Source organism: Argiope bruennichi, chromosome 11 (assembly GCF_947563725.1).
Source record: "Argiope bruennichi chromosome 11, qqArgBrue1.1, whole genome shotgun sequence".
NCBI lineage: Eukaryota > Metazoa > Arthropoda > Arachnida > Araneae > Araneidae > Argiope > Argiope bruennichi.
The window spans coordinates 100,460,935-100,487,633 of record NC_079161.1 but is presented as its reverse complement, the minus strand read 5'-3'; the positions used below and the strand labels follow the sequence as shown (position 1 = coordinate 100,487,633).

The 26,699-nt window shown below is 32.5% G+C and overlaps 1 protein-coding gene across 1 annotated transcript in view; it reads left to right on the top strand.

Annotated features, from left to right (window-relative positions):
• The window catches only part of LOC129956813 (neural cell adhesion molecule 2-like), a 91,124-nt gene that overhangs the window by 39,625 nt on the left and 24,800 nt on the right, over positions 1 to 26,699 (top strand). The window lies entirely within an intron of this gene.

The window sequence follows — 26,699 nt, the reverse complement described above, 5'->3', positions numbered from 1 at the left end:
ACATCATGTCTTGTGTATGAAATATTTTTTAAAATCCAAGTTTTTTTTAAAAAAAATTATTTAAAGTTTTCAATTGTCTTGTTCTAAAAATGCTTTGTAAACATAAACAATGCTCGAAAGCAATTATCAATCCTTTGGGCATAAAAACTACTCAAAACGCATTTTAATACGCGTAGCTAGCTGATAGAATATATTATAAAATTACTTATAATTCAGGGAGGCATATATTTGATAAAATGTTAATGTTAAATTTTGGAAATAAATAAAATGTTAAATGTTGGAATTAAATAAAATGTTAAATGTTGGAAATAAATAAAGTGTTAAATGTTGGAAAACATTCAACTTCCGGTTTCGTTTTCAGCTACAGTGGTGTATAAAACATCACATATCTCGGTTTCTATTTATCATAGAATCAAAACAAACACAGATTTGGAGACCCCAATAAATGAGTTTTAAAATAAAACAATAAAAAAATGTTAATTTCGACCAAAAAAAATGTCTTTTAAGCGTAGGCAGATACCTATTCAATTTGGTATGCTATTTGTAACAATGATTTTGAATGCCATGATATAATTCAAATTTGCCCATCAAAAGATTCAAGAGCATGTTTTTACCAATCCTTAACTTCAAAGTAGGATTTTCACTTTCGTTTTTTTTTATTCCATAGCACATACACTTTTAAATTTGCAAAAAGCTCATTCAACTGAATTCATATTTTTCAAACTTATCAAATAAAATGTTTCAAATGTATTTTACATTAATCATTTAACAGTCTAAAGATTTAATAATCGGTGCGTACATACTCGTCGCCAAAGGCGACTACTACTAAATAATGAAACAAATCGTGTCCACTGAAATGGGGGATACATTTTTACCTTGATTTTTCTTTTAAGAATATTTCGTAGTATAGAGCCACAAATAGTTTTTGTCTATCGCTCTGCAACTACGTACAAATAAAATTTTATTGCCCCGCACTTAAGGAGAGGTCGACATTTTTATTGCATTGCGCAACACGCGGAGCCTGTGTCACCAGTTACGCAACTTTCTTTAAACTTCCCCGCAACTTTTAGCTTGCTTTTAACGTTTCTTAAAACCAGAATTTTTTTTATATATATATAAGTTTCCTTTTATTGACTCAGTTGTTCGAAGTTAATGAAAGTTTCTTTACCAAAAATGGAAAAAAAAAGCAAGTCAAGAAATAGGCTTTAAAATTTCGGTACTAAAATTTATAAAAAAAAATCCTAAAACTTTTCTTTTAAGCATCAAAAACTAGATTTTACTGAAACAAAAGTAGTAATGAATGTTTTGGATGAAGCATTTTTGCTATAATTTATATAACTTTAAGCCGCCCTTTATTCCTTTTCTTAAGATTTTCAAAAGTTTAAAGCTTTAAGTTTAAGATTTTTTATTTCTCTTAAAGCTATACAAATGGTAGGGCTTTATATATTTTTATTTATATCGCATGCGTAATTTCTTCTGTAATAAATATATTAATCCGATATTGTTTATAAGAATCAGAAAGAAAAAAGTATTGTATCCTCTTTCCATTAACTCATATCACATGCATCATTTTAAAATCTTTCAACACTCGTTACTAGATAGGCAGACGGACTTATAACTACCAAATTTGCTATATGATCATTTTTTCACTATAAGAGGCTGTCAAAGGAATACATTTTATGAATGTTAATAAGATTTTAATGGAGCTGCAGTTCATTCATTTAGAATCTAACTTTTTCCTTCAATAAATTTGTAGCATATATTTGCACAAAATTATTTTTGAAACCCATTTCCACCTGTAAACGTTAGATTTCAATAATACCAACTTCATTTCCCTTAATTTTGTGTATAATTTTAATACATTTTTAAAAAATTACTTTTTAACTATATTTTAAGAAAATACTTTTTATTTTTTAAAAATTTATATATTTGTGTGTAAGACCATTTTAACAGTTTCAAATATATATTTTTTGTTATAAGCATTACAATTGCTACAATTTACAGCAAATATTTAAGTGTATTATAGATATATACAGAACGCCGTCTCATACCCCCGTATCCGTGACCATTCTGGTCACTGAACGGTTTGGTAGGCATGTTACGGGAATTTTATTTAATTAACAAAATATTTACAGTAGGAAAACGAAACAAAAATAACTATTTACAAAATTTACAATTATATAAAAAATTATATTATGATGAGACCGTTTACATAATTTTTCAACTTAGAATTATAATTTGTAGTAATTAACTTAGAAATATAATGCATATTGAGAGATAAAATTTGTAAAAATATACATATAATCTGTGTTCACATTTTTTATGTTATAGTAGATCAAGATGCAGTTTAACAAAAATCAGATGGAAAATGATTTGAGAAATGGAAATGTAGACAATCTCTGTTTGATTGAAATGTGTGACAGGAGACTGCAGTGCTTATTTTTCCCCTTAGTCTTTTTTTGGTATGAGACTTGATGTTGAGTGCTATGGAGGCGAGAATAGGTCTCTATTTCCACTTATAAATTTAATTATACTGTGTATTTTTTGCCTGGAAAGGAAGTTGCCGGCGACTCTTTTCAGCCATTCCTGTTCATGGCTTGGTGATGGTTTTTTCATATGCCAGGAGATTGTAAGGATGCATTCCGTAGCATAATGAAGTGCGGTGCCTATCCCACCACAACTGCACTGGTCACTCTCAGACAGGTTGAACCTTTTGAGGTAGGCAGGAAAAGGGCCGTGTTCTGAGAAGAAAATAATTTCCTCTCTGTTCCAGTTAGTGGGATTAAGGTTGACTGAAGGTAGGATATTAAAAATTTTTCTGCCTGTGACACCATTGCTCCAATATCCTTGCCATTCCTCAAGCATGTCTTTCCGGAGGAGGGCTTTTATGTGTGGTTTTGGTATCTTTGTTTGCATATAAAATTGCCCATTTTGCGTTGCGTCCTTTGCCAGTTGATCTGCTTTTTCGTTGCCTATATTGCCCGCATGTGCTTTAACCCATGAAATTTTTATTGTTGGTTTTGAAAGCAGGACACCAAAAATTTCTCTTGCTTTTTGGTTTGTGCTCTTTGGATTTGAAGATGCCATGATACTAGCTCTATTGTCAACATGTATTTTAAAAGTATTATTGTTTGAAAACTGGGATGTATATTTTACTGCTTCATGAAGTGCAGTGAGTTCAGCTTGGAAAACGGTATTGTTCTCATTCAATTTTGCAGACCAGTGGTAGGACCAGGTATCATTGTATTATAGATATAGACGAATCAAGCTGAAAACGTTATTCTATTAAGATATTCCAGACGCGCGAATCGAATTCCTTTTAAATTTCTTTTATGTTTAATTTAAGCTACCGATGTTTTTGAAAAAATGCTGCTGCTGAAATTCTTCTCCACAAAATGAATGCTTTTCATTATACTCAGTCATTTACTTAATATTCAAGGTTTAGTAGCTACCTTAAGTCTTGCCTACTTTCCACTATCCGAAAACTGCCACTCAAATGGCTGAATTGTACACTGCTTGTTTGTATTAAAATTCGTGTCGTATTTCAGGAAATGACACTTTTACAAAATAATCTTGTTATCACTTAAGCAGCCATTACCATTTTTTTCATATATCATTTCTACTTTCAATAATAAGAAAGGAGCTAACATATGCTACAATTAGAAAAGCACGTGATCTTGAAATTTCGACATTTTTCAGCCCAAAACCTGTGCTCAGTTTTTCTCATAGCAATGTGAAGCACAAAACTCGTCATATTGGGCTTAGTATACAAGAAAGTAGAGTGGAAAATGCCCTTGCTTATCAATACAGGATTGTGAAGGCGAAGAAAAAAAGGGGGGATATATTTAAAATGACAACAGATTATTACAACTATTTTTTGTATATAATATATTTAATTTCTTAATAGTGACCTTCATACAGCAGAAAGAGATGTGAAATTTGCTGCAATCAAGAATCTTCTTTTAAGCGCTTAATATGAGTCTCCATTTCCCACAGAGGAACTAAAAATGTATTTAAGAAGATAAAAATTCTCTGTATGCTTAAGTGTCCAATGATTCATAAAGTTCAGAGCAAAATATTCTCAGATTTAATTAGCCTAATAGATTGTATAATGCGACCCATCTCATTGTGGCCCAATAGCTGATTTTTAAATCATTAAAGATAAATATATACCAATAATTTGACAAGTTTTAAATAAATAAATGCCTTTAATGAAGTTAGAATTAACAAATAGACTCCTAAATATGTAAAGAAATCTAAATTTTTATAAATTCCCTTCAATCTCTAAATCATACAATACAAAATAATTTTAACATAGAAAATCAATTTTATAATTGAAGTTTAATTTTTCCTTCATCAAAATGGACCGAATTATGAAAGCATCATTGGTTTTGAAAAATTTCGATCATTTCAACGAAACCCTGGAAGTCTTATCAATCAAATGGACGTCATGATTCACATTTTAATTTATAAATTGTTACATGTAAATATATGCTTCCAACAAAAAAACTTCCAACATGAACTGAAAGATTTTTTTTTTCATTTTGCTTCAGTCAAAATACTTAGATTTTTTTTAAATCTAAATTTTGATATATTTATCCTATTGTTTTATTTAATGTATTTAGAAAACTATTTTTTCAAAGTATGAATTTTACTCTCTCGTGCAACTGAAATTGAAGGAATGAAGTTCAAATTTCGCTCACTCGACCCATTGCCACTTTAGTTAAAAGGGTTTAAAGTGTTCTGAAATAATGATATTCAATGTTTCATTACTCGATTAGTTTCTGAAGAATCTGAGTGCAACTTTTCTTATTCAAAATATTACAATTGCAATATTATATTAAATTAATTGTAGCTATTTGGTCTAGGAATTAATTCGTGCAGTTTTTAACAAAAAATTAAAGCTTTATTTCAAAAGCAAAATACATAAATACGTTATCAAAAATATTGTCCATCGCTAGCCACTACTTTTTCGCATCTTTCAGGCAATTTACGAATTCCGTGTCGAAAGTATTCCTCACTTTTCGAAGCGATCCAATCAGAGATCCATTTTTCAATATTTTCTGAAGAAGTGAACTGCTGTCCAACCAAATCCTTATTCATGCAATCAAGCAAGTAGTAATCTGAAGGAACAATGTCTGGTGAATATTGTGGGTGGGGTAACACTTCCCATCCGACATTTTCCAAATATGTTTGACCGGTTTTGCGACATGTGGTCGAGCGTTATCATAGTTGAAAAATAAGTTTATTATGTCTGTTATCCCATTCTGGTCGTTTTCTGGCCAGAGCTTGTTTCAAACGCATCAACTGAAGTCGATAACGTTCTCCATTAATAGTTTCACCAGGTTTCAGAAGCTTCAAATTTTTTTGGCTGTCCAGGTCGTTCTTGGTCTCCCAAGCCGTAATCACCACTTTTAAACCGTGCAAACCACTTTTAACATGTTCGCTCAGCTAGAGCATGGTCACCATAAACTTCCACCAAAATACGATGACTTTAGGTAGCACTTTTCTTCATGTTAAAGTAATGACAAAAACCGCAAAAACACTTTATCAGGCACAAAATTTGACATTTTCAGTTGAATAAAAATTGTTGTTGTTTACGCTTAAACCAAATGGCATATACTAAACTAGATGAGCAATAACAGTAGTTTTAAATGCATGTTTGAACAAATGAAACTATGGGACAATAATCTAGTTAGGCTATCTCTTGTAAAACCGCACGAATTAATCCCTAGCCAAATACAAATTCGTAATGTTGCTTCCCTGAGCAGTTAGTTCCATTGTAAAGAAGACAATTTTATAGATAGCTCTGATGGATACTGAATGGACAACGGATTAACTAAATGGACCCCAGCTCTCCGTGAAAAAATTGGCTACTATTTGACGACTTGGCGACGAAATGAGCGATTTTGGTCACAAAATTGATAATTCCAGAATCAACAAGAATTTTAGAGACAGCGCTATCAGCATAGCTAATTGTGCTGATTCTTCTTGAATTTTTTTGTGCCTTATCTCTGAAACTATAAAAAGGCAGAAGACCGAATTGAAGTCAGTCAGTTGAGTTGAGCTCAAGCGATTAATCATGAGTTGAGTATTGAATCTTGTGCCGATTCTTGTAGTCAGTATTAATATAGCATTAAGTCCGCTTGCTAATTAGGCAATTGCATTATCGAGTTAGATGTGAGTCGGTTGCTAAGTTCAAGTAAAACATGTAGACAATGACGAAAATCAGACACTTAAGTGACGTGAATAATCGTGAGAAGTCTATAGAGTTCTCTCTGACCGTTTTGTCTGTTATGGTTATTTATTGCCTATTTCCGGCTCTGTGCTGCTGTATATTGTAAGTGCTTTTCTTACGTATATTCGGTTGTGTTTTTGCTGCCTGTGTGCCCACGTTCTCCCTTTGAATAAACGTTCATATTTATTATTGAATCTGTTGGCCAGTTTCACCCTACACCCACTACGTCGAATCAGATAATTTTACAGGTTTTCGCAAGGAATTTTTTTGAAGTATTATAAATATGATTAATTGGACAACGAGATAAAATGAATATGACTGTAAGCATTTAAATCTTATAATAATTTGTACAATATTTTTTTGATGTAAATAATATAAGATATTTTTTTTTAATTTTTAAAGTTCCTTCTGAATACATAGTTTTTGCCCATCTGTCGTGGTTCAGAAGTTCCTTTTTGGACTCAGATTAAAGGGAGCACACGGTATAAATTAAATATGCGAGAGTTTTAATTTCTAATAATGAATTATGCATAGCGTTTATAACCCTTACTGTGCATTTACTAAAAATTCTAGGAATTTTTTTTTTTATTTATTTAGAAAATATTATAATATTCTTGTTTTGCTCAGTAATTAATTCTTTTAAAATAAAAATTATATTTCAAAAAATAACTTTCCTTATTTGTATTGTAAAGTGTTATCTGGCTTCTCACCTTTTATTTTTATTGTTTTGTCAGTAAAAGTTTGCTTCGTTTCCCATTCAAATGTCAGTAGTTATTTGGACTTCATAAATGCTGAACAAAAAACTTTTTCTGAAAGTAAATGAAAAAGACACCAAAAAAAAAAAAACTATTCTTTTGGTGTAATTATTCAAGTCACTAATGCACGGAAAGAATTCATATTCTTCAAAAACAATGAGCTTAACTTAACAGGATAAAAATGCGAAGAGAAAAGATAGCATTTCTTTAATTCCAAGTGCGAACTAATTTGCAAGATTATGACACAACTCATTTTCTGCTACAATGTTACTCGAAATGTAGCAAAAAAAAAAAAAAGTTAATTCTGCATAGTTGTGATTAAATTGTCAAAAATAAAAGTTTCATTTTCTAGAAGATACATCTTTATTTGTCAAAGATCATATCCTTTCAGTAAATATAGTTAACAGGTGTTAATCAAGAAACTTCAATAGTTAAAGAGATGTCTCATATTTAAATTTTTATATGATATTCTCCTTGAATATTGTGATTTGTCGGGAAGAAATGTTACAACAAAGCAGGAGAAATATTAAAATGAGCGAAAAAATATTTAAAATAATAAAGCAAAAAAGGATGCTAAAATTTATCAAAATAATTTGCAAATATTAAAACAAATACTTATGCAGAAATTCGTTAGGAAAACAAGCTATCCACTTCAAAAATATTAAAGAACTGATAAGAATATATATATATATATATATATATATATATATATATATATATATATATATATATATATATATATGTATGTATGTATGTATGTACCGGGTGTTTCAAAAATGACCGGTATATTTCAAAAAGCAATAAAAACTAAACAGGCAGCGATAGAAATACACCGTTTGTTGCAATATGCTTGGGACAACAGTAAATTTTCATGCAGACAAACTTGCGAAATTAGTTACAATTTACAACAGATGGAGCTGCAGGCGATTTGAAAGATATAGAAGAAAACGCAGTCTGTGAGTTCGCCATTCTGTAAGTCGTCTTTCTGCTTTAAGCGTGTGCTGTTCACAAATTGCAAAGTTGCTGTGAAAAAATAGTTTATTCCTTAGAACAGAGGATTTTTCTGATGTTGGAATTCCACCACGTAGAACACAGTACTGTTGCAACAAGACGAAGTTTTCAACGGAAGTTTAATGTAACCAAAGAGCCGAAAAGCGATATAATAAAGGATCTGTTTGAAAAAATTCAACGGACTGGGATGAACGTGCTGGAAAGATAGGGCGACCGCTTACGGCAACCACAGAGGGCAATGCTCAGCTTGTGCAACAGGTGATCCAACAGCGGCCTCGGGTTTTCATTCGCAGTGTTGCAGCTGCGGTCCAAATAAAGCCAACGTCCACGTATAGTCTCATGCGCCAGAGTTTACACCTCTATCCATGAAAAATTCAAACTCGACAACCTCTCAGCGCTGCTTCCATGAATTCACGAGATACATTTGCTAACGATATGGTGCAAAGGATTGCGATATCAATGCGGGCAGCGTTTGGTTTATTTACGAAGCTTATTTTTACGTGTACGGCTTCGTCAATAAACAGAACTGGCATATATGGGGAACCGAAAAACCCATGTTGCAGTCTCATCGTCCCTGCATCCGAAAAAAGTAATGGCTTGGGCCGCCATTTCTTCCAAAGGACTCATTGGACCATTTTTCAGATCCGCAATGATTACTGCACCACGCTATTTGGACATTCTTCGTGAATTTGTGGCGGTACAAAATGCCTTAGAGTACATTGCGAACCCCTCGTGGTTTATGCAAGATGGTGCCCGGCCAATTGCATGGCCGACGTTTTTAATTTCCTGAACGAACATTTCGATGATCGTGTGATTGCTTTGGACTGTCCCACACATAAAGGAAGCAGCATGGATTCGCCAGACATGAACTCCTGTGACTTCTTTCTATGGGGACACGTGAAAGACCAGGTGAACCGCCACAATCTAGAAACAATTGAACAACTGAACAATACGTCTGTTCTGCATGTGAAGCCATCCCGCTTGAGACGTTTACACGGGTTTCAGCTCATTTCATTCTGAGACTACTCCATGTTATTGCTGCGCATGGTGGATATTTGGAAAATATAGTAGTTTAGATTTTTTTCCAGACTGCAGCGCCATCTGTTGTTGAAAATTATAACTAATTTCGCAAGTTTGTCTGCCTGAAAATTTAGTGTTGTCCCAAGCATATTGCAACCAACGGTGCATTTCTATCGCTGTCCGTTCAGTTTTTATTGATTTTTCAAATATACCGGTCATTTTATTATATATATATATATATATATATATATATATATATATATATATATATATATATATATATATATATATATATATATATATATATATATATATATATATATATATATATATATATATATATATATATATATATAACATTTTTTTATGTCATTTGATCCTTACAATTCAAGGAATTTGCATGAAAATTAAATTGTGACGGTTTGAATTAAAACATCAGATGCATTAAGTCATTTCTTGTTTTTGTTTAGTTTTGAAAAATCATATTAGTCATGTTTATTTTCTGAGATAAATGTTTGGACTGTATAATTTCTTTCAAATGAACGCGTCTTGTTTAATACCATAATGAACAGAGCCAGGATAGAACTTACTGGTTCAGTTTTTGTTTTCATGGATATAGATTTCATTTTGACCATAATCTTTATAGCCACACTGATTGGTTAGTTTAATTTAATTTACTTTCGTTATATTAATACCCCCTTTCTTGAATCGCAACATTAAGGCCATTTCTAAGGAAAGGATTTTGCCATTTCAAGCATGTCAGTACTCGAGAACAGTACTTGCCAACACATACTGGATTAATAAAAACAAAAAATCTTTCATATAAGATCAAATGAAATCATTTAGGCAGGGTTGACAAGATACTCACGAAGCAAAAGAAAAGTGCAGAGGGAAAAGCTTCTCACACTTTCGCTCTTGTGCCCTGGTGTGAAATGATGTAGCATGCTTAGATACAAGCGCCATATCCTTTGAACTTTTACTTTAAAATCTTCAAGGATTTCTAGCTTCAAGGTATTCTATTTATTAAAGTCGTTATAATCATGTGTATATAGTCTGCCACATCTATTCACACACATGAGTTATTGTTCCTTCAAGGATTTCTATTCCATTCAATCTACTTATACTCATTGCTTAATTCATCTTTTTTTTATTTTACTTAAATTACTGGTTTAAAAAATAGCCTTTGCAGAGGTCTTCTTTACATTTGCGAACTCATGCTCTATTGCACAAATGGCTTGTTTCTGCATGCATAATCAACACTTCAAGTGACTAAATGAAATCTTTCCACACCTTATTTATTATCTGAATAACATTCATCTTACTTATGAAAGAAAACGAATTTGCTTGCTAAATTGAAATCATATGGCGAACATTTTGTGAAAAAACCCAGCGGCACTGATCTCCTCTAAACCTGCTCGCATACTCTCTAATAAACTTCTCAGGCCAAAGAACGCCTTACATGACGTTGGCATACAATTGTTACAAAATATTTACTTTCAACCTGAATTTAGCATTTATACTGAATATATCGTATCATCCTTGGCGAGCTCTTTGCCGATTATTCTCTAGCATGCCGTTAATAGTGTACAGAAATAAAACGTGTAGTTTAGACACATTTTTATCACTCGATTTAAACAAAGATTTGACATAACATTGCAGTTATAGTCAAAAATCCCATACCAGATTTGAACATTTAAGTCACTGCGCTTTTGAATGATTGCGTTTTCACTTATTTGAAAGTACAGAGACATAGGAAAGTATCGTTTTGTTGGATATGGCTCAAAATTTGATAGATGTTTATACTCTATATGTTAATCTGCATACCGAATCTTATCTATCTAGATCTACCTACCCTAGCTATTTATCTGCCGAATCTTATCTATCTATTTTGTGGTTATCGTGTTCATTTATACTCGAACAGATTTTACTCAAAATATGACAGAAATCTGCATATTTGGTGTAAATTTTGATACCAAATTTCACCCATCTAGAACAAAATGTTTTTGATTTTCTTTGTAGCAGATAGACGGACATTTATCAAAATTGAGTCTTTCAAACTCAGAGAGCACTAAAATGTAGAGATTCGCAAAATATCGGGTTCGATGTTTTAAAAATTATTTCTGTACTTTCTCTAGACTTCGTATCCAAAAAATGAACAAACGGGCTTTTAATAAACGATTAAAATAAATTACCTTTACAGTAATTTCAGTATTCAGTATTTTGCATCCCACTACTAAAGAGTTTTCGTCTTACTTTATCATGGATTTCTAAACTTCGCAGCTCTAAATTTAAAGATTCCAACTTAAAATCCAACTTCATTTTCTATCTCGAACCTATTTGTGCAGGTATTATCCAACACATTTCTCTCTGTTTTGCTTTATGAGGTTATTCCGTGACAAACTTTTATCCAATATTTTCGAAGTTAATGCGGAAACTTCTCTACTGCACTGTGGAAGTCTTTTAATATTATCGGAAAATCCAGACACTTGAATTCACTGTACTTAGAATCAAGTGTTCTGTAGAAGGTATTTTAATTATAAACGGTGGTAAACTTTCGAAGTTTGAACAGCCTAGAAAAGTTTGGAGTGTTCATTTACCTTCCACTTTGTGTTTTAAGTTGGTCTCATCAGAACATTGGACATGCTTCAATACCTGGGAGAAAAACCTAACCAACCAACTATAAAAATTAGCAAAATAATCGATATCATCATTAAGCGATGTTATTTATCTTAAAGTAATAATTGTTTGCAAAACTTTATCAGCGTTTCCCAACTTTATGAATAATAACTTAGATTAAACAAATCTCTTTAAAGTAAATATGTTTTAATGGAGACTTTCAGGTGAAAAGTTCCACGAAGAATGGAATGTGTTTCATTATATTAACAGGAATCGATTTAATTAGTTTGACCCTCACTAGGAAACTCAGCGAATTAAGAAGTACTAAGTCAGTGTGATCATAGGAAAAATTGGGTCTCGAATTTGTGATCCTTCCTTTTTCAAACTTATACTCCATTAACGCAATTAAGAAATTATTGTAAATATTTATTCAATTTTAAATAAATTCCGTCTGTTCTTTGTTCTGTTCTTTTGTACTCTCTTCTTCCGGTAAACGTAAAAAACTCAAAAATGGAATTTGGAGTGGGGTCATTTTTTACCAAAACTGCTGTTCCATATATAATATTGGATCCAATCGGGTAATATTAAGAGCTAATAATACGTATTCTGTCTTTTTCTCTCCCTAAGACGCACAAAATGTCCATATTTAAGATTCTGAGAATAAAAAATATGAGCATTCTTGGAGTATACAACCTAATTCAAGGCGAGCAATCTTTTTATGGGGGGAAATAGATAACATTTTTATTAGTTAAATGCAAGGTTTTGAAAGAAAACTTCCGCTGATTTTAATGACATGCTAAAATGTTATTTTGCAGCTTCAACGTAATATTCAAATTTCATTACAGGAATTTAAATATTAATGTCCTTTAGTTGGAAATTCACATCCAGGCGCTGTCTTTTACATTGAATTAAATCGAATCTTCCAGACTATTATAAGAATTACAACAAAAAATTATTAAAATAGTGCATAACCATAAAGAATAAAAAATGGTGAAATCATTCAAAATTCTGGAACTCAAGAAATGAAAGAAAAATGGATAACAATTTTTCATTTCAATGAAATTCTTGTAAGAATGACATAAAGGTTCATAAAAGAGTGTGACTGAAAACTTTTATAAAGCGTGCAAATCTTAGTCTAACATGACTAAAGGAAATTTCTCTTTAAAAAAATGAAATATGATAGGAAACAAACTTTTAGAACTAAATGAAAAATGAAACATACCGGAAGTGAATGGAAAACTGAATGTTCATGCAAACAATAGTATTTACTTCTCCTAAAAGATTTATTTGCTAATGCCGTTTATTAATTTTAATTAAAATCATTTAATCTCTCTCTCTCTCTCTCTATATATATATATATATATATATATATGTGTGTGTGTGTGTGTGTGTGTGTGTGTAATGATATTTTAAACTCTTAATTTAATCCAAATTAATTTCCAAGATATTATCTTGATTTAGCTCATCGTAACTTCATTCTAAAATATTCTCTTATTTCGTGCTCCAATTCCACTTTCAGTTTAATTAATCCCTTTATAAAAATAATGCGCCATCAGTACTACTTCAATGAGAATGATACTTCGGTGCCCTTGAAAAGGTGTCAAAGGTCAACACATGTATTCCCTTGGCACATGGCCAGAAATCCTATGTTATATAAGGCGAGTGATCATTTGTTCGGCCCCCTTTTTGCCTTCTGCTTTCTGTGTCGCACTGCGCCTTCTTGTTAAAATCATGCCAGCCACTCGGAATAGAATAAAGCGAAATGCATGAAAATGTTATTAGAATTCTCAGGATAGAGCTCGCCAAAAACTACCTTCACTCAGAGGAAAATAATTGTAAACGAAATCAAGAAATATCTGTCAAAAATTTTAATCAAGCAGAAATAAACAGGCTTACTCATGGATAGACGGATGGACTAATCTATGGAAATGGATGACCCTATCTTCCAAAACTCTTGTTATCTCACAAAAATAAATTTTCCATTAGCTTAGAACTTAAAACGTTACCTTTTGAATCACACCAATTTCATTTCTGTGTAAGAATTTTATTATTTTCAATAATTTTTTAGCACACAATTTTCCATTTCTTTTATTTATTGTTAACAAATTCAAACGGAATCCTCGAAACATTCAGTTGTATGCTTTTTGAGAATATTAGAATTCATATTTAAAAAAATAATATTTCTTTCAAAATTCGGAAGTAGGATTTTAATTTCTGCTTTTATTTCGTTTTATTTCATTTCCTAGCGTATATAATTCTAATTTGCACCAGCAATAATTTATTTTAAATTATTCGATTAAATTCAGGTTTCAGGGTACTATCGAACAACAGGATGAAAATAAATATAATCACCATTCATTCCGCATTTGTATTTAACAGCTAAAAATGTCAAGAATTTGGGTGGAGAGTCTGGTCGTTAGAGGCGAGTCGTTCCATATCATTTCATAACAATAACCGTCACAAATATAGCCTCTGAAAATTTCTTCAAAACCTAATAATTCTGCAAAGAAAATAAATGTCATTGCGTGAAATCTAAGCAAACAGCAAGGGCGAAGCGAATGCGAGTTGACAGTGAATATAAATCGCCAAGTGACACCTCCGCCAGAATTCCGCATCATTTGTAACTTTTTTCATCTCGCCAAGGTGTGATAAACGAGATCGTGATTAGGTACCTGGGGCCATACATCATCATCAGCGAGAGGAATTAATTTCGGCTACGAATGGAAACCCGAAGCATTGAAATATGGGGGAAACGAGCGGCAGAAGCAAATTTCCATTTTTTAAAGTTGACACCTACAACTGAATGTCTCGGATGGGCCATTATTAGCCTCTTTTTCATTTCAATCTTTGAAAAAAAAGAAAAAAGAAATGGCATGTGTAGCCCTCCCCCCCACGTAACTACTAACGTCATGGGTAAATACACATTTTGGAACAGTTAATCTAAGGAAGAAAAATGAACAAGGTTCAGAGAAATCTTTTGAGGGTTTAATGATTTTAAGCGAAACTAATTCGGAAAAAAATGAGTCTGATTAAAAATAAAGAGAACAGATTTATTTTCCAAAATTAGACGAGCCAGCCAACATCGTTATCAGTATTTTCACAAAAAAATGCTAATGTATAGTAGGTAAAATGGGAAAAGTTCAGAAAAAAATAAAGATGAGGTAAAGGAAAAGTAGAAGGAAATCGGTAATGGATGTCTAAAAAGACATTCTAAGAATATTTTATTCAACATTATTCTGTTTTTCTCTATTTCTAATGAATGAAATACTAGTTAAATTAAAAGGAAGAATTTAGATTCGTTTCAAACAGCAAGATGTTCGCTCTCAATTGTCTTGAAAAATATTAAATATACATTATAAAATAAAACACCTCGTTTGCAAGTAAAGTCCAAAATGTGATAGAAATCTATAATTTTAGTCTCAAAACTATATACTGAATCTGATTCATCTGTCTTTATGCGTTTTTACGTAAAAACAAATTGACTGACAAACAATTAAAATAAAGAAAAATCTGATTGAAACGTTCATTCCTATTGTTAATCCTGATTATAAAATTATGTATCAAAATTTTAACGAACTCTCTCCTTTTATTTTTGATATAGAACGGGATGAAGGACGGATAGACATTATTTTAAACTAATAATAAGGATGAATGTTTGTGTGTGTGTGCATGTGTGTGTTTTGGCGCTCTGCAGGCCATACCATTTGACTTACAGGTACCAAATATGGCACATATATACATTTGAGGATGGGCATGTGCACCTACAAGTACTTTCTTTAAATTTTAATCAAAATTTTAACGAGTAAAAAAATAAAGATTCTGGTGTTTTCTCCCGATAACTCACGGAAATATTCCTGCAAAAATGAATGTTACGAAGAATCAAAGTTTTATTGTTTTCTTGTCTTTTTAATAATACCAATTTAATAGTCTTGTGAATTTTTTTTCTGAGTTTTGACAATTTTTTTGAAAATTATTTTTTGCTTAATTTCCAACAATGGATTTCATTGTTGAATTGAAGTTCAACCCGTTTTCATTATTTCATCAGCTATCTGATCGCGCATTTTTTTTCCCCTTGTTGAAAGTTAAAGAAGGATTCTGTTTAATATCTATGCAGTTTACTAAATGCGTAAAGAAAAAAAAAACCTCAAATTGCGGTACCTCGAAATTTAGAAGATAGTTGAACCGGACATTTATGTTTCGAACAGTGCTAAACAGTCCCATAACAGTGATGTCATGGGACTGTCTCCATTAGAAAGGTTTAAGCACACATAAACATAATAAATTAGACACTAACAAATAACGCGGCCTTCATGTGAAATAGTTTGGCTGATTTCTGGACACGAAATTATATCTAAACAATTTATCTGGAAACAAATATAACCAATGTTTCTGGCGAACCATCTGTTCGTCTGAAGCGACTCATTTTAAATGAAATCCGAAAAGCTCACCATTATGGTATATGGTCAGTTATGAATGTATGGATCGTATCCTGTTTCAGAAATGTTTTTTCATAAACAGGTGGTAGTTGTATAGTAATTTATTATAAATATCTGATTGTAACAACAGGTGGCAGTTCACTTTCGAACCGTTCTTTAATTATGGATGAATCGTGAATTCTCTTCAGAATTGCGAAGAAATATAAATGGAATATATTCATGAAACGACAAGATATTTACAGAAATCAGATAGAAAAGTCAACAGTCGTCAGTGTCTTTATAATATTAAGTAAAAAGATCAAAGTTCATTTTGAGGTTTTTTCCCCCTTATATTTGCAAATGCATTTATCGCGCAAGTCATTTCATCTGCTCTACTGACGTGTCTTCTTGATGTGACTGTTCATTTATAAATCCCTAAAGATGAATTAAAATATCAAAAGACTTAATACGAAGTTCTCTTCTTCTTGGAAGCTCCCTTTTCATCTTTTACATTCTCCGGGACGATCCGACTCGTCCAACCGCGAAACTTATTCATACAAAGTTACGTTTGTTAGATTTGCTCTTCGATAAAAATTTCTCCCTTCAACTACTACAATGGATTGAAAATTCATGAGCTATTTAATCACTGCGCGGGACAAAATTTCGTGATTTTTGTTCAATTTAATTTTCCCGCACTTTGCAAAAGCCCTTTAAATAATTCATGCTTCGGTTTGGAGTGCAGTTTCCGTTGCATAATTCATGATCCGATAATGCATATACATGCTAACAGACCAGTTCACTTCAGTTCATTATCGCGGGGGGAAAATTCCACAAGACACGAGGCTTGCGCAAAGAAATGGAACAATTTACTTTTCACCATTTTTGTTTTGTTTTGTCGCCTACTTTTTAAAACTTTTTCAAAATGGTGGGGGAGGCCTATCTGATGCAGTTTAACTCGGCCAGACATCGAAGGAATTCCGGGCCTTTTTGCTGGGAATTTATTGTTCTAATGCCCCGGAGTTTTGGAAGTAGTTTCTAAAGTAGTGCTTTTCTGGAATTTCGGAAAGTTTAGATTATGCAGATGGCTCTGGTTAATGACCTGAGTAAGAAAGATTGGTTATTAAGTTCTGCATCGATGATTAAGTGTCCTGGAATGAACAAAAGGAAATGTTTTTGATCCCGTGCATTGATTTTGGCATTAGGAATAAGTTGTTTAAACAGAACTATTGAAACGCTGCTATTTTAATGGTTATTTAAATAAGACATTTTATTTATAATTACTCTTTTCTCCGTTTTTTCGATAATACTTTAAAATTAAAAAAATAAATAAATGTTTTTGCCTAAAATAAAATTTTAACTAAGAGCATTGTTTAAGTATTCTGAAATTAACGTATTTAATTTCTAAAGATCTAAGGATATTTGAATTAATTTCCAGTCAATTTATGATTCACGAATCTGACTTTTACCCATTAAAACACCAAAGTTAAAACAAAATAGTTTGGCGTGGTATAGAGAGTAAGACTGTATATCGAATTCATCTAAATACCCCTATTTACATGCTATATATCATAATGCCATCTTGCGCCCCCTGTGCCTATAAAACCGCATTCTGACGGTATGTGGCATTTGCGGATATGGTGGTAAATATTCCAACTGACCCATTATTGGTCCAATCCGGCCGGTGGACGTCGGTCCGGAGCTTCCCGCAAATTGCCAGTAAAATAAACACTTGAAAGAACCCCGGAAACCCACAAGAGAGGGGAAAGAGGGCAAAATGCGTCGGTCTCAAGTGGCGCTCAGGTTGTCGGAAGGTGGATTAACCTTGAGTTATCTAACTAGTTGTATGAGCGCAAGATTTGCGGAAAAGACGAGGAGGCAAAGAGAAAGAAAGAAATGATAAACTATCCAGGGATCTCCACAGAGAATCCCGTCGGTGTCAAATTCTGTACGGCTATATTTAATGTTTTAGAAAAGTAATAACTAAATGAAGGGAACAAGAATACCCAAAAGCAAATATTAACAATGTGTTGAATTCACAGAGAAATATCGATATTTACAGACACAACGTCTTTACATTTTTGAGGCCTTTAACTGTGGGTGAATTATATAGAGATTACTAATTGAAGAGAAAAAAAGAAGAAGAAAGTTGATAAATAACATTGTAAAGATCAATATGACACGAATAAACATATAATCAAAAAATGTAGAATCAGAAATCTGTAGCTTCTGTCTGATTCCTGTTGTTTTGATTTCTGTTTTTCATTGTGAGTGCGTAGTTCATTGTTTCTGTAGGGTATTAAAGTTATGAGGTAATAATTTAGGCTGATTTTGACGAGTATCATTTTGGTCTAAAGGAAAGACGCTTAATGAACGCTAATGATTGAAGCATTCGGTGAAAGGTTAGGTGGGTTTATTATGTATATTAGTGAGGCGTTTGGACTATATTGTTACGAATCTGCGATGCGGCTTTCCAGCATAATTGGTTCCGTGGGAGGACCCAGAGCTTGGCGACAAACCTGGCGACCATTTGGCGACTTGGCGACAAATTTGGCGACTTTGGCGCCAAAATAGATTATACCCGAAACATCGAGAATTTTCCCGATCCTTCGAATAGGAACGGAGATACGCCTCGAACGTTCCTGATTGGTTGAGAGGCGTCTAGCCCCGCATCCTGAGACCTATAAAAGGAAGCAGCCGCATCTGCCGGGCAGTCGTGAACCGGGACGGTGACGTGAGAAGAAGCGGCAGAGCAGAGTAGTGTGAACCACGGTAAGTCGGGTGGTGGACCAGTGGTGAATTCAGTAGTCGGAAGCGACGGAGAAGAACTCGTCTTCCAGGGACTAGTGGAGCAGCGACGGAGTAGAGCTGCTGTGTATACTGTTGTATGCTGCACGTCTCGGCTGAAGATAATTGTGTGCTGTATATAGTTGTCGTCTTTGTTCTGTCCTGTGTGTCTTCATGTAAATAAACGTCGTTGTTTCCTTTTCTACTGCCGCCTGCTGATGGAGTGTTCTCCACACCATATAACTCCAACTATCCAAACGAACCCCGGGAAATTTCGTAACACTATTATTAGGCGACGTTCAGTGAGGCGATTTGGATAAACCTAGTGTAGAGTGCAGATGAATGACTGGCTTGGCGATTTGAAGAGCGGGAAGCGTCAATACTCCATTGGCATTCCGTGGATTGATCGTGGTAAACTCATTTAAATAATATGTGACCGAACTCCTTTTTTTTTTTTCTTTTTTCTTCTGATATTTCTTTATGTAAAAACTTGTTCAAGAGTCTTAAAGAAATAAGGGAAATATTAATGGCATTATAATAAAAGAGGAGTTCTGCGGCATTTTGTATTTATCATCTCAAAATTGTGAATAATATCAAGTAATTATTTTAAATACGTACCATTTAAAAAAATACAACCAGAATCGGATACTAATTTACAATCTTTCTGCCAAGTCAATATAATAAGATTAAATCATTTAGCTCGATTGCAGACATTAATAAGCTAGACACACAATTCAATTTCGTTCCACATATATATGAATAAACAGTTCTAAAATAGTCAATCTGTAAACAGATTCAGACAGTGTTTGCAACTCAAAAATATACTTCAATCTATTTTGGTAGTTTTATTTTTGAATTATCGTGCATGCACCGTAAAGAAGCGACAGATGAATAAACTCATCTTTGGCATATTTTATTTAAAATGTCTGTAATTCTCAAGTAAATATGACATTTCACTAACACAGCTGATTTCAATATTTTTTAGTTCAAGTATTTAAAATAAGCGAAAACCCCAAAGATAATTTTAAAAAGTTTATCTTTCAAACTCAAATGGATCTAATGCATAGAATTCATTCAATTCTCCATTTGAAAATATTTAATATTTACAATAGATTCTCTTTGAAATGTTTTGCTCAAAAACATTAAAATGCGCCAATATTTTTCTGCAAAGAGGCCAAATATCATCAGTATCTTTGTTGAATTTTCTCATAGCACCTCACAACACTTTGAACCCAATTTCTTCCAGCAGATGTTTGTCAATTTACGGATTCGCTAATGAAATCTCCTTTTGAACCTTCTGAAAAGTCTAAAACTTGCCTAATAATCCCAGTCGGCGGCTTCTGATCTCCTAGCAAATATTTGCCCACGTCGCGTGATAAGGATCGCGCATCAAAAGCGCGTGCCTCGATGCTGTTGATATTTGCGAGTGTGGGAAGGGACGCGCCTGCAAAGTTGGGGAAAAGCAGCTTTTACTGGCCGGATTACGATGATGCTTTTAATGTGAGCTCTGCCTTGTTCAAAGAGGGCGAAAGGATTAGAGAAGGTGGATTCCACTGCAGTGTGCGGCGAGTGTAAAAAGTGATGATTTATTTGTGGAATGAAAGTGTCTTAAATATATTACTGAATTCGCGATGTTAACAGATATAGCAAAATAACCTTTATCTTCTTTTAGATAAGTGTGTATTTAGAAATACCGTAATAGAGAAAGGACCTTCCTTTGAGATTCATGATGTGCTTACATATTAAATCTATTTTTTTCAATTTTCTAGATCCAAAATGGTGAACATTGGATATATCTTTATTTCTTTCCTTGACACTTCTTGTATCCGAAATGGAGTCCATATCTACAACTTTGGTGTCAAAAATCCCATCATAAATTTCGGCTCGTTTGTTTCTTTCAGTTTTAACAAAAAGTTTATTTCAAAATGAACACAAGATTTGAACTTGGCCCTATTCGGGCAGTAAACTGTTGGAACCCTATTAAAAAAACCATTTGACAGCTGATAGCTTAAGGTCAGTAAAAAGGTAGCGTTACTCGATAGAACAAAGTGTTAACGCCAAATTTGAATTGAATAAAAAAACACAGTTTTTTCTTTAAATTGTTATATTTTTATTGAATCGTAAAGTACACAGGATAGGGTTATGTATGGAATAGCACATAAGGGAAATAGCATCCACGACTTAGTTCAGCACTAGCTTCACTCCGTTACTGCTCCGCTTATCTCTGGAAGGCCTGTTCTTTACCGTCTATTCAGATACTCTCTACTCTGTCGCTTCCGACTACTCTTCGACTACTCTCTGGTTCACGACTACTCTGGCAGCTGCGGCTGCCTCTTTTATAGGTCTGAGGAGGCGGGGCTAGAAGCCTCTCGACCAATGAGGAACTTTCGAGGCGTAACTCAGTTCCTACTGGACGGATCGGAAAAATTCTCAATGTTTCGGGTAAAATCTATTTTGGCGCCAAAGTCGCCAAATTCGTCGCCAACTCGCCAAGTTCTGGGGCCTCCTATGGAACCAACTATGCTGGGAAGCCGCATCACAGATTCGTAACACAATATATCACATAGTATAGTATTATATAGTGTGGACATATATCAAATTTTGAACCAAATCCAACGAAAATTTGATTGAAAGTCTGTCTGTACTTTCAGAAATACGTAATGCGGTAATTCAAAAACGGAAAAATATAATCATATAAAATTTTGTATGGAATATTTTTGACTACAAATGCATTCTTATGTCCTTTTTTTTGTTTCGATAGGTTGGTAATAACATGCCAACAATTTTCAAGATGCAAATTTGATTTTTGAACACTATTACTGCATTCCAAGATATAATTGCCAAAGATGGCATGATAAATTCAGTAAAAATGCTAAATTCAAGCCAAAAATTAGTATTCTGTAACTATTGTACGCCAATGCCAATGTTAAGCATTAGTTAACATAACCTTCAGTAAAGATTATGGAATTAAGTCTTAGGAGAACTACTCCCGTTGGTTTTTACTTCATATTCTCATATTTGTTATGAAGATTTTATCTTCCAATATGCACCATTATTGGCGCAATCTGAAATTGTAGTGCATAGAAATTTAGCATATAGAAGTTATAGCGCTGCCGATTAATACAATAGCTATGATTTAAACCTCCTTTGCTTTATTGCATATTTAAAATTTTGTTCATAAAAATATATACATAATTTAATAAAAACATTTTTGAAATCTTTATAAAAATAATGTGTCTAAAATGTATTATATAACGTATGGGTGGGCATTCAAAATGATAAAAATTCCTCGCCGCTCAAAACTATTGATACTTTTACTGATTTATTAGAGCAGCACATATTTTTGCTGCTTCAGAAATTTGACGATAGCATTTTGTATGAAAAAGAATAAAAGAGAATATCAATTTTCTATTCACTCTGCCAATAAATGAGGCTATTTATAATCTTTTCTTTTGCAAGAGTGAAAAAAGAGGGTAAAATAAATTCAGCCGTTATAGTTTAGCAATTATTCTGAAAAAATTTACTTTCTATCCATTAATCTATTGTCAAGTAAGCGATAACCCTCACTTTCTAAATATTAATGATGTCTATACGAGCCGTGAAATCTCTACTTTCGTGCGTCATTGAACTAATACCTGAAAAAGCTACTTATTAACGCAGAGGGGAACTATGGCGGATATAATTAGGGAAAGTGTATGCGCGCATTATCCAGAGGTTGTCAACAAAAATATCATTAGATAAAAACTTTATCCATCAGAAAAAAAAGTTTTTATTTTGACAAATAAATATAATTGGCACGATTTTGAATTACTGGAAGTTATGTATAATCGAAGGATCAAACTCTAAAGGAAGATTAGGAACTGTGCATTCAATTTTATTTTGAGGTAATATATTTAATAATAAATTTTATGCATTTCAAGGATTAAAGAAAATGACAGAAACTACTTGAAATTGTATTCACTTTTAAGCGGATTTAGCATAAAAATATGTTTAAAGAATAATGCATGCATGAAATCTCGTGAATGTATATCAAAGCTCATTGTATGAAGAGAAAAGGCAAGCAAACAAGGATATCTACCATAAAATAAGGCAATCAAGAAATTTGAAAAATTGCGCTTACATAAATTTGGAAAATTTTAGATTAATTTAGACAATTTCAAATTATATAAAATTAAATTAAATAAACATCCCAAATAATATAATAGAGAACTCTCAAATCAGAATTTAAACGTATCCAAGGCTTATTCCTAGTAGAAATTTAACGAGCTAACTGCGAAATTTATTTTTTAAAGTACCTCAAGTCCCCCTATTTAAAGTAAAGCAATGGCGTAAATATACGTCTAATGCAATGCAAATCATCCCATAGTAAATCTTGATCAATATCATAATAAAGCAAATAAGATTTCAATTTTCTTAGATATAAAATTACCTAACAATTGCACCAAAGAGAAGATTTGTAATAACGTGCATACACATCGAACACACTTAAACTGTTAATTTAGATCAGCATATCGTATTGTTTAACTCTATCACTAACCTTGTTACAGATTTGTTGCTCGATAAGTCTTCCTATAACCCGGATGCCAAGGCTGGACGGAACTTACCTTTTTGTATATTGTCTCATTTTGCTTAATTTTCTGTTTTTTTCTAAAAAAAAATGTTTATTCGATTGTCCAGAATTAAATTGCCAATGCCAATGATATGGGGGGTTGTTGGGAAGCGCCTAGGCTCTGGGGCCTTTAATCTTCCGCTCGACTAACTTGATGAATGAGTGACAAACAAAATATGTTGAACATAATTTGACTGTATTATTTAATTTAATGTTTAATTATGAGGAATATATTAATTAAGGAAAAAAAGAAAATAAAATAGAATATGAAGTTAAATAAAAAAGGAAGAAAATTGAAAATTTATTCATGTTTTACAAAAAAAAAAATAATAATAATGCTTTGTTTTTGTTTCTTATCCTAAGTTTGATGGCTGGCTAAGATAGTTTTAGCATATACAAAAGTCAATGCAAACTCTGCATGTCGAAAACTTGTACAATTAAACAGTCCATAATATCATTACCGTTATATAAAAATAGCTTCTCATGAACAACTGAATAGCTGTTGCATTAACAAAATGTTTGTCAAAACATTAAACATTTTGTTAATGGCACATATCAGTGTAGTTTCATTCAATTGCTGTGTATTGTCACATAATAACGTATTTATTAATAATTCTAACTGTTGCTCTTAAATTTGCTAAGTTTTCTTGTGTGAAGTTTTTGATTTACGAATTTTTGACATATTGGTGACAGTATGATTCAAATATTATGAAATGAATAGATTTCAAAAGAAGTTAGACTTATTCAAAAATTAACTATATTCTGTTTGACAGAAATTCGTATTTAAAATTTTTTTAGAACTTTATGGAACTCTGCGCAGTTTCAAAATATTGTGAAGCATTTATTGTATCATTCGTCTATAATTTTTACCTATGTTTCTGCGAAACTAAGTGAATCAAGACAAAGAATAGGCAAAATGAATCAAACTTCAGATCCAAAACTGTTAGTTGAGACAGAAAAAAAATCTTCTTTATCACAAAGAAATGCTGTACTTGAAATGCTATCACCATGCACAAGAGGATACGCGAATATGCCGAAATAACAAACCAATTATGGATCGGGATTCTTTATTTGACGATATCGTTGTACTTGGACATGGATAATTAAATCCTCAGTTTTACAGCAACTATTCTAAACTTTTTTTTTTATTATTATGAGACGGATTGGACATGGATTGGCGAGCTAATTCCCTACATTGTTGACATATTTGACCGTCAACTACTCACGTGGATACATATTTATTGTTTCGAGATAATAAAACTATTTTGTATTGTGTATACAAAGTCACAACCTTAAATGGCTAGCTTAGAAATCCAGCTGAGACAAGCTTCTTACTGATATCCGATCATACCTCTCATTATGAATTTGGCTTATTTTTGTATTTCCTCGCCTCCATTAATAAACTGAGCATTGAATTTCAAATTGCAATAATCAGAGACAGTGTCAAAATATTTAAAAAGAATAAATGATACAAGATTATTTTATCAATATTTCTCCGATAATATTTAATTAATTCCTCAGGAAGAATTTCGCTAATGTCGTGCAGGTTTATTTTCTTTTCCTCATAATGCGCGTTAAAGAATCGAAACATTACCATCTTTGCTTTTTATCAGCAAGTGATGAAAATCTGCTCTTTATTATCTGCTTTCTTTATTCCCTTTCGCGGGTCAGGTGATATCTAGTGCCGGTAATTTGTTTTTGAGATAAATTGTTGGCTCCTGAAGACAGGATGATGGATGGACGGTTAGAGTGATAAGACCAATAAAATGCGATAAGCAGAAACCAGGCTTTGGGGTATCCAAGACAGGAGAATAAAGAACATCCTATTATCTCACCAGAATTTTTTTTATTACCATACAGGACCTTTTCTTTTCATTTTTTGCTGTGGATGTGCTTACTGCGTGAGACTGGTCATGAAATGATGTCACGAGATTGCTTTATGTAGCGTTTTATAAGCGATAATTATAAACCCTGGATGACATTACATACACACAATTCTAAAAATAATGTTTAGAAGTTTTTGAAATCTGTTTTCCAATCTGTGTTAGTGGTCTCCCCAAAACTTTCTCGCATGTTCTCTAATGAAGATGTTATCCCAGAAAATGTCTTGCATTGAATTGGCATACAATAGATACGAAATATTAAATTTGGCATGTATTTAGCATTTTTATTGAATGTATCATGTGACTCTTCGAGAGTGTTTTGGCGATTAAACCCTGACATGTGGTTAATATCATGAAAAAAAAATTGCGTTTTAGACTCATTTTTCTAAAACAATGAAGAAAAAATTTGACTCAAAACTGCACTTGTAGGCACAAAATGCCATGCCACATACGATGAATTTAAATCAAAGCGTTTTTGGTCATCGCATTTACATATTTCTAAAAATACAGATGCAGAGATAGTCAGTCCCTTGGATTTAGCTCAAAATAAAATTTGCAAGTTTCTACAATATAGATGTTAAATATGTGTACCGAATTTTACCTATCTAGCTCTCTTCGTTTGAAGTGATCGTTTTAACTTATATTCATACCATCGAGCATATCCACTTCCTCTGAACGATGTTGCTCAAAATTTGACATAAATCTACACATTTGATAGAAAGAGAGTATGCAAAATGTCATCCGTTTAACTCAAAGTTGTTTTGAGTTATCTTTGTCACAGACATACATACAGACTAAAATTTCTAAAAAGTAAAGATTCGCCAAAATTTCGAATTCCAATTTTTTGAAGATTATTACACTTTATCTATACTATACTTTATTTATACTATGTATACAAGAAAGTAAATAAAAAAAATGGAGAACGAACAAAACGCCTGAAAATTATTTAAGTGAGATCTTAAATATTTTTTTTTATATTTTCATTTTGTGAAAGAATATAATTTCAATCCAAGTTTTGGTATTTTAGCAAAAGCCTTTATTTTTCATCTCTTGATGGTGGAAACTTTCTTGGCGGCACTCAAATAATTTAAAATGGCTGACTGTTTCATTATATAACTAAAATTTAAATTCTAATTTTTTTCTGTTATTGCTGAAATAGGATAATGGATAGGGTTATAAAGATTTCATGTGTTTTATTTTCTTCTTCCCTTTTTATTTTTTTCATCGTTAGCAAAGAATGATGTTCCGAAGTACCTCATCTTTTCCAAATGTATAAAAATCCTTGTGAATTCTGCAGACAGTTGAAAGTAGACAGTTATTTCAAGTAGATATTTATAATAGTCTGAGAATGACAACTAGTTCAAATTC